Raw genomic sequence first — 10,508 nt, forward strand, 5'->3', positions numbered from 1 at the left:
ACTCAACATTGCTTCCAGCTATGGACAATCCTGAAGTTCAAAACAAATTTTTGATCATAAAGACATCTTTGTGAAGACACAAAATGAATGTAAGTAAGATGGAATAGAAGGCAGGCTCACTCTTGTTAATTATAAACCCAAATCTACTTTTCCACTTTGCAGTTTTGGAAACTGATTTGAGAAACATCAAGAGTGGATTAGGGCTTCCCTGGTGGCGCAGTGGTTGAGAATCTGCCTGCCAATACAGGGGACACGGGTTTGAGCCCTGGTCTGGGAAGATCCCACATGCCGCAGAGCAGCTAGGCCCGTGTGCCACAACTACTGAGCCTGCGCGTCTGGAGCCTGTGCTCCGCAACAAGAGAGGCCGCGACAGTGAGAGGCCTGCACACCGCGATGAAGAGTGGCCCCCGCTTGCCACAACTAGAGGAAGCCCTCGCACAGAAACGAAGACCCAACACAGCCATAAATTAAAAAAAAAAAAAAAAAAAGAGTGGATTAATCTCTCAGAAGTCCCAAGATGAATTATGCCAGCTTTTGTGGCTATAATTTTCATCTTCTATGCTTTATTGCTGACTAATTACTCTTCTGACAGTCACACTCTTTCCATCGGTATTAAGTGCACTCAATTCAGTGGCAGTGCGAACAAGGTTAAACATTTGAGATTTGGGGTTAGACAGTCCAGATTTGAATCAAGTGATCTCCACGTCATCCTCAAGTGAGCTTGAGTATTACTACACCACTCTGAGACTCTGTGACTATACTTAAAAGGCACAAATAAAGAAACTCATTCGTAGAGCTTTGGAATGATTACAGGATTTAGCACTTGTAAAGTACCTAGTCGTGCCTGTCAAATAAATAGAATAACTATGTCATTGACATTGCTGATGTTGTTTCAGTCCAGTGTTGCTGCCTTGGAGCCATAGACATAGTCTTGTTTCCATCATCTCTGAGTTCTTGAGGACGCCTCACATTAGTCTTCAAGTATTGACAACAGCAGACTGTAGTCATCATCTAGGACTACCATTAAAAAATTCCATAGACTGGGTGGCTTAAACAACAGGAAGTTTATTTTCTCATAGTTCTGGAAGCTAGAAAGTCAAAGACCAGTGTCCAGCAGGGTTCAGTTTCTGGTGAGGCCTCTCTTCCTGGCTTTTAGATGGCCGCCTTCTCACTGTGTCCCCACAAGGCCTTTTCTCTGTGTGCATGGTAGAAAGGAAGAGCTCTCTGTTACCTCTTATTATAAGGACACTCATTCTATTGGATTAGGGTCCACTCTCATGACCTTGATTAACCCTACTTATTTCCATTGAAGCCGAATCTCCAAACATAGCCACACTGGGGTTTAGGGCTTCGACATATGAATCTTGGAGGACACAAACGTTCACCCCATAACACAGACTCTCAACAAAACTAGTTCCTTCATCCCCTCAGACTCTGAATTTATCTCTATTTGACAGTCGCTCTAGGACCTTGGAATTGCAAAAAATCAGCTAAAGGGAAAGAGGATGCATCGGTGGACATGTTGATTGGCTTACTGAGCAACCTAAACTAAACATTTTCCAAAATGGCAGACCCTGAACACACAGAAGCTGCCTCAACTTTCTGAAAATGAAAACTCAGTGTTCAGCAATTGTGAGGAATTATTATTATATTACACAGTTTCATAAGAAAATATTATCTTTTGTCAATGTTATCCAGGGTTATTAACAAATCTGTAAACGGCCAATGGTCTTCCTTCTTCAATACCATCATTAACACACATCATCATCAGCATTTTGCACTTTCCAATCTCTTCCTTCAGAAGATTTATAAGCATTTTATAAATATTGTCTCCTTTTTCTTGACAACTTTCCTTACAGTCAAGCAGAGGATAGAAGAACTTGATCGTGTAAATCTGAAGCACATCAAATGCAGCCAGCCTTCTCACTGGAGTAGGTCTTTCCTTATGTTGAATCCCTGGGACAAAAGGACAATTTTTTTTGATAGGAAAATGGTCTAAATGAAAATATGAAAGCAGCTAATGAACAAATTAATTAATGAGCAAATTAATGAATAAAAATTAAAAGATATATGATGTACCCACTGTGAATGTGATAAACATATTATGTTTATTTTATTTGAATTATTGATAACTATAGGACTGGAACTATTTCCTGGGTCCTTTTTATTCTGCACCTCACAGACAAATTGTTTTAATTGAAGAGCTGGATTTTTGTGCCCAGGGTAAAAAGATATTTCTATGGTGCTTCTGAGAATCCATCAGCAAATCTTTAAAAAATGTATGAGTCATATTTTACTTCATTTTTCTTCTTGAGAGCTAAGATTAAGGAAAACCTTAGGGAGTATACCTATTTAGTTATTGCTCTCATATTAGGAGCAGAAAAGAGTGGGGAATTGTCATATAGTGTTGGTTTTGCCATAACTGCTGTGTGCAGGAGTGGAAGAATTTTAATAAGAAAACTAAGAGATGCGTTATATAGTATACAGATATCTAAGGACTGTTTAGGATAAAACATGAACCTTCATGTCTTGGAGAAGAGAAAGGAACTGCAGCAGTCTACCAGAGGCTGAGTTCCAGATTCCTGAGGGAGCACATTTACTCTATACTGTAATTAATGGTAACTTGATGAGAATTTTTGGAAAAGAATGACTTATGGGGCTTCCCTGGTGGCTCAGTGGTTGAGGATCCGCCTGCCAATGCAGGGGACACAGGTTCAAGCCCTGGTCTGGGAGGATCCCACATGCCGCGGAGCAACTAGGCCCGTGAGCCACAATTACTGAGCCTGCGCGTCTGGAGCCTGTGCTCCGCAACAAGAGAGGCCGCGATAGTGAGAGGCCCGCGCACCGCGATGAAGAGTGGCCCCCGCTTGCCACAACTAGAGAAAGCCCTCGCACAGAAACGAAGACCCAACACAGCCATAAATAAATAAATAAATAAATAAAATTTAAAAAAAAAAAAAGAATGACTTATGATTACTTGGGTACATCTTTGTGCCGTTCAACCAAATGAACCTAAGACAAAATGTATACCAAGTTATTGTCTCAAACCATCTCCTTTGTCCTATATTGTTCCTGAGACTTAATATTTTTAAATGAGTGCTCCTGAAGTATTTATTCCAAGTTACAAAAGCGCAATCCTTGCTAAGTGTAACCCAAGTGTCATGCTGGGCCATCCTGCCACTTAAAATCTATGTAAGATGATTTTCAACCACCATCTCACATCCTGTAGAAAATCCAAAGTTCTCACTGTGAATATTTAGAAATTGTAGGGGTTTCTATTACTCCTTAGTCACCTTTGGTTCCAATTTCCAGCTTCCACTCAATTCTCTATATTTTGTTTCTGTGACTCTGCCTTTTCCCTTTTCTTGGTGGCTTCTCTTTACTGTACTCTTATCCTCTCAATACAAATACACTCCATCCAACTCATACAAGGCAGCTCTTAGAGATAGAAATTTACTGGTGAAGAATGAATAATGCTACAGAAATTTTCAGCAATTTAAAACTGGACATTACTCTTTTGTTTAACAAGTCCTTTAATAATTGTTGTCAACTTGAGATCCAAATTTTCATAACTTGACCCAGTGACCCCTACTTTTCCTTCCTACTCCATTATAACTACTCTACTCTCCATTGCTCTCTCTCCCCACCAATTCATTTCTTTGAAGAAAAGTTTTGCTGTCTTTATTGCCTTCTTCCAATTTGTTCCTAAACACCTAACCTTCCATTTACAAACAGTTTATAAGGTTCTTCCCTGAACATATATAATTCCTTCCCTCAGGGGAAAAAAATTACCAGTTAGTAAAATATTTTATTAATTTCCCTGTATAAAGAAACTCAGAAAACCTAAGTTGTTTCAGACAAAATTGTGACCATCTCAGTGCAACCTCTCATTTTGCTGCGTAAGTGGAAAACATCCCAAGTCTCACCATCACCATTATGGCATTTTAATAACAGACAATCATATATTCTCATATCGTATTTCTTCAGCTAACAAAATAAAATGGAATAGCAATGCATTTTAAAAAATCTGATTTGGCCCAGCTTAGAAACAAGGGTAATTTCAAGCTGGACCTTTTGTGCTAAGAAGTGTCCTCAAGAGGCAAATGGCTCAGTTATGGTCACTAACATTCAGCCAGTCCCTAGGCTCGGGAAGCCCAGGGGCATGGTGTGAAATTAAAAATAAAGAGTGACTATGTCTGTTCTGCATGATATGTAAAAATTTGGCATCATTTGTGGGCAGAGCTAGACTATGGAACAGCTAGAAAAATGTCAGTTCCATGTATATTTAGATTTCACTATCTATGAGAATTGTTTGTCCTCGATAAGCTTGCGTGCGCCTGTGTGTGTGTGCACTTGCCAATGGTTACTCACCAGATGCCAGAAGAATTAGAAGACCAGTTTGCAGCTCATGCTGGTGGGAAACTTTTTTTTAATATTCACATTTTTTTAAATTAAACTTTTCAGTTAAATTAAAGAAATTAATATGTCATAAAAATAATTTTCAAAATTTAAGAAAAAAGACTTTGGAGATAAAAATATATGAATCCCTCACTACTAGACAGTAGCAAGGTCAACTGACTACCTACAATTCAAGTCAAAAGATAACATAGTCACACACAAATTTTAAAACAAATACTTTCAATCTAATAGAGGAATTAGCAAATAAATTGCAGGGCTGAAATAACTTTTTTCAGGTTGAAGGAAATTAGATTATATTTTAAATTTTTTGGTGGAAAACTCTTAAAGAGACAAAATTTAAATACAGTACAGTACACCTGTACTGTGGGGTGAGACTCAGAGTATCAAAGATCATGAATCTGGTCCTCCTGGAGTCTCTTGGACATTGTATTAAACATACTATTTCTAACTTGAGGAAATAGACTGACAAGGGAGGAAATTCTGGAGTGAGACAAATCCTTGGTTAGTAAAAGCGTTTCCAAAAGATGGATGAAGTTAAGAGAAGCTTTCTTCCAGAGGAAAACAACCCTAATCACAGAGGGAGACAGAAAAACTAAGAACTGTGATGGACCCAGAGGCTGGCTTTGGTTTGGAAGGGCCTCGATCTCCCTCATATATTTTTCCCACCTGTATTTTCATTCCTTTCGACTTCCCCCACCAAACAGCATATGAGAGAGCCCTAGAACCATCTGTGCACAGTGGAGCATGGAGAACAAAGAACTAGGCAGTAAGGGGAAGTGGGTTCTGCCCCAAATACCCCCCCTTTCCTGGGCCCAAGAAGGAAGCCACCCTCCACAAGGGACACTGCCAGGAGTTCCAGGCTATGAAAGGCAGTGGATGGAACTGAGCAATGTCCCCTGCAGAGCTGGGAATCACGAGATAGAGCATGAGATGTGGATGAGCAGCTGCCAGGACATGACTCAAGAAGGACAGGAGACCAAGCACTCTGTACTCCAATATATACCAAGGGAGGTGGCCACTGAAAGGAGTGGAAACTTGTCTTACTCTTGCAGGAAGAATGGAACAGAATCTGGCATTTCCAAGTGCATCGGCAATATGAACTTGAGGGTAAAAGACATTGCATTCTAGTAATGTTAAAGAAAAGAGAAGAAATATTCTTTCTCTAATTCTGATCTACAGGCACATCCAATTCAGGGAAAGGAAATGTGAGCTCTTTAGGAGATGCAATTTTGGAGTTGAACTCTTGAAGATATTTTGGAAGTAAGTGCTAGCTACTATTTTAATAATATTAATTTCTCCCTGTTGTCAAGTGTTTTCCAATTTAAAAAGGATGAACATTTACAAAAATGAATCACTTTGGTTTATGTTTATGAAAAATTCACTGCACTGTTCTTATTTTCTCATTTCTTTGAGAACCACTGGAAACTTTGCCATGAACCCTCAATAATGAGATCAAAGATTTTTAAAGCTATAACTCTAGAAGAGCTAAACCTGTCTATGAGCATTCATTAGGTGAGTTTTTGGGTATCCATGCCTCAGTAGAGAGCTATGCTTCGATATCTGGGGTAAAGATCTTGATTTCAGTCTACTATTCTTTTCTGTCACTTTTCTTTTCAAGTTTATAATAAACTTGGCTTGGATATTCCTGAAAAAAAAAAAACCAAATCGCTTTGGAAAGGTATGGATATGGTAAAAGTAAAAATGATTACTTTTTTCACTGGTGAGCAGCCTGGGGAGATGTGCACTGCCTCGTGTCACCTGCTGTTCTTTTCTTGACTCCACATATGAGTGGGCATCCAACATACTAATCCATATCAGACACTCCCCCTTTTGTCTCTTTAGACAGAACTTGGTTAACAACTGAGTTTTAGACAGTGAGTTCATGCCTTCAGTAATCAAAGCTTATTTCTGATTTCTCTGAAAAGGAAATAACCATAATGCTTTTGTTGAAAATGACATCACTGAACTATAATTATTTCTAGCACCAAGGGGTACACGAGGAGGCATTTTGTAAAATCTGTACAGTAGAGGAGTAATTCATCAAGGATCCCAAGACTTTGCTAGCATATTGTGATGGCTAATTTTATGTGTCAATTTGTCTAGGCCACCATACCCAGATATTTAGTCAGGCATTATTCTAGATGTTTCTGTGAAGGTATTTTTTTTTGGATGAGATTAACACTTAAATCAGTAGACTTTGAGTAGAACAGATTACCATCTGTGATGTGGATGGGCCTTATCCAATCAGTTGAAGACCTTAATAGAAAAAAACTGACTTTCCAAGAAGAAAAGGAAATTCTTCCAGCAGACTGACTTCTGACTCAACTGCAAATAACCTTTTTCCTGGTCTTCAGCCTGTCAATTTACCCTGATGATCTTGGACTTGACAGCCTCCATAATCGTGTGGCCAATTCTTTAAAATAAATCTCTCTCTCTCTCTCTGTCTCAGAATCCTGACTAATATCGATATTGAGTATATCCCACACCATGCTTATTTTGAATTCATGGAGAAAGGATGTACCACTGTACATCTGTACCAGTTATAACTGCAACAGTTTTTCCAAATACCTATTTACACTTTCTTATTTCTGAATATCCTTGAAAGAAGATAGAAATCTTCACCCCTTCCTTGAGCCACACAATCAGGAGAGAATCCCTTGATTAAAACCAAAAGTCATTTTATACGTAGTATCAATAGTGTATATATGTCAATCCCAATCTCCCAATTCTTCCCACCCACCCCCATCCCCCTTGGTATCCATACGTTTGTTCTCTACGTCTGTGTCTCTATTTCTGCCTTGCAAATAAGATCATCTATACCATTTTTCTAGATGTCACATATATATGTTAAATGTGATATTTGTTTTTCTCTTTCTGACTTACTTCACTCTGTATGACTATGTATAAAATAGACAACTAATGAGAACATACTGTATAGCACAGGGAACTCAATGCACTTTGGTGACCTAAATGGGAAGAAATCCAAAAAAGAGGGGACATATGTGTATGTATAGCTGATTCATTTTGCTGTACAGTAGAAACTAACACAATATTGTAAAGCAACTATACTCCAATAAAACTTAATTAAAAAAAAAATTTAGAGGTAAGTGTTCAAACGTTCAAAAAAAACCACTAAATGTCACATTTGTGCTCAAGAAACTTCACGTAATTAGATGAGAATTCAATAATAGTAATCCACCTGCTGCAGGATGAAGGAAGAGATCTGACAGAGAAAAACACAGACAAGGCTGGTGACACAGTAACCACAGTCTACATGGAATGGGGGAGGGACACTGCAGACAGAGCGGATTCCACAGCGTTTGTAACAATACGATGTCAAGAAAGTTTTGAGTTGCTCATCCCACCACAGTTACTTTACTGCCAGTAAATTACAGAAACTCCAGAAGCATCACATTCGAACCATAAAAATAAAGGAGAAATCTCTTAGCTTCAGAACTCCACCCACATGGAAATCCCAATAGCTTAGCTCAAAAGCCAGAAGCATTTGAAAGGAATACCATCTATCTATTAATCACGGATCTTTCTACCAACTTTTTCAGACTGAAGAATTTTACTGATATGTAAAAAATTCAGAAGAAACACTAGAATTGCTTTTAGTAGGATTTCTTATAAAAAGACTACAATTTATAATACAAACTGAATTAGGAGTTATTTTTCTCAAAAGCATTGATTTCTAGATCCTTTGGCTAATGTATTTCTATGGATGTCATTGAAACTGTTCACCAAAATGTACAAAATAACTGAGTTAAAACAGAATTTAAAAAATACATATTTCAAGAATTCAAATGTCTAAGTAGGTAGCTCCTACCATGAACGTTTATTTATTTACAAATTATATACTTGTAATACCTAAAATGTGTCATGAGCATTATAAGCCAAATATAAAAGTAGAAAATTTTAAAGGATAAAATCAAAATGCATTTTTAAAGATCTAGTATTTTCTTTCTTTATTCCAGTAGATGGTCTTGTGCAGACCCTGCCCTGGGGGACAAATGTCATGAAGAGCACCTCCTCAATTTCTGGCTGTCTGAGGTCCTATATAATAGTAATGTACTGGAAATATACAAGTGATAACCTTATTTTAGCTTGCTAAGTACAAATCAATCCAATGTGGTCTAAGATACCTTTATAAAAATTATCTTAGAAATCCCTTTGTAATAGCTATATGATAAAAATCTCTGACTTTTCTCCCTTATATGTTTCCAGGTAAAGTGCTTCTCTCAAGCCCTCAAGAAGCCACTTCAAAACTTCCTTCGAATACAGTTTCATATATTTCCATTCAGAACACTCACCTTTGCTATTTTTTAACGGCATATTGTGTTCTACTTTTGTAGATTTATTTTGTTTTCATTCTGTCTCCTTCAATATAAATTTATACTTTCAAGGGCAGGCACAATGTCTTCTGTGCCTCTCACTCTCCTGCATGCAGTGAATAATCCTTAGAGTCATGTAGTATTTACTTGGTTCTTCAGGGAAGAAGAATAATTCATGATCTCACTCTGGTCAGAGAAAGCAAAATAACTTCAGTGTTGTCAAACAAATCATCCTGGCCTTTACTTGGAATGCATTCTCTTGAAAGGCCAACTTGCTACAAATATATGCTATGGACCAGCTGAACAATGAAATGAACAAGGGTTCGTGACACAATGTTCCACAAATTTTGCCAACCACATCCCATCCTCTCTGCGGGGTAGGAAAAAGACAGCAAGGTTCAAATGCAAGCAGCCCAGGGAAGAGCAGAGTGTACCCTCAGTACTGGTCTCTTTGAACTTGAGGATGCACTTGGTCACCATTTCCTAAATGGAAGGTCAGACCTTAGAACTTTCCTTATGCAAAGGACTGTGAAGGTCTGAAGATCTTCCTGGTCCACAGAATGACATTCAGGATATTCAGAACAAAAAAATCAGGACTAAATAAAGTTTTATGAAATCATTGTGGGTCATTTCTTCAATAAAATAATAGGCTGTTTACTGTAAAAGATGAAGTATGTGAAAAAAAAAGTATTACACCACACAGGACCATGAAATGTATTTAGTTTCAACAGAAGCAGAGTATCTCAGAGCTGGAATAAAATTTCTCTGCCCAAACTTTTCATTTATTTCTAACCCTTTTATTTTATAGATGAGGATGCTGAGGGTGAAACAACTTTTCTGAGATACATAGATAGCTAGTGGGAGAGTCAGAATTAGACTCAGGGCAGAAAAACATAGAGACAACATGAAGAACTAATTCATTATATATATAGACCTTAGGTTTTTAAAGCACATCAGTGTTAAATTGCTAGGGGAAAAATTAAATGACCAAAAGGAATGTGTCAATTTTCCAAGCCATTTCAAGACCTAGACTCATATTTCAATTTTATTTTTTAAAAATTAAAATTATATTTGAGGTAACAAGTTACACCAGGGCAGAATTACATTAAAAACATCTAACCCCAGGAGTAGTCTCTATAAATAGCTACACGTGTATCATTTCAAATAGTTTTCTGTTAGCTTAATACACATATTTGTATGATATATCTATACATTTATAAGTACATGAAAAAATATATTTTTGTCTCAAAATGGCTACATACTAAGAATATTGCTCAGTAATTAGCGTTTTTCACCTAACAATAAATCATAGACAATTTCCCATAGTAGCAGGCTTAGATCTGCTTTGTTCTTTTTAATGGCAATATTATATTTCATGGTATGTATAGACTGTTATTTATTCTCCTACGGAGAGAAAAGTGGGTCATTTCCACTAAGATATTCTTAGATGAAATGCTGACTTAAACATACGAACCTCACTACTTTTATTGTGATGGTATTTCTTCAGGTCAGATGTCTAAAAGTGGAATTTCTGGGACTTATATTTGAGAATCATTTTAACAGGACTTAAAAGAGACGGTTTTTCAGGGGGAGATTTTTTTGCATGTATTCAAGTAAAACTTTTAAGCATCTACTTCTGCTAGATGCTGATTGCACTCCTGGTGGAATATTCTCTTGTCTTCTGAGGTCACTTTTAAGATCACTTGATTATAGGATTTTGTTTGTTTGTTTCATTTATCTTGAAAACCAATAATA

This window comes from Eubalaena glacialis, chromosome 1 (assembly GCF_028564815.1).
Source record: "Eubalaena glacialis isolate mEubGla1 chromosome 1, mEubGla1.1.hap2.+ XY, whole genome shotgun sequence".
NCBI lineage: Eukaryota > Metazoa > Chordata > Mammalia > Artiodactyla > Balaenidae > Eubalaena > Eubalaena glacialis.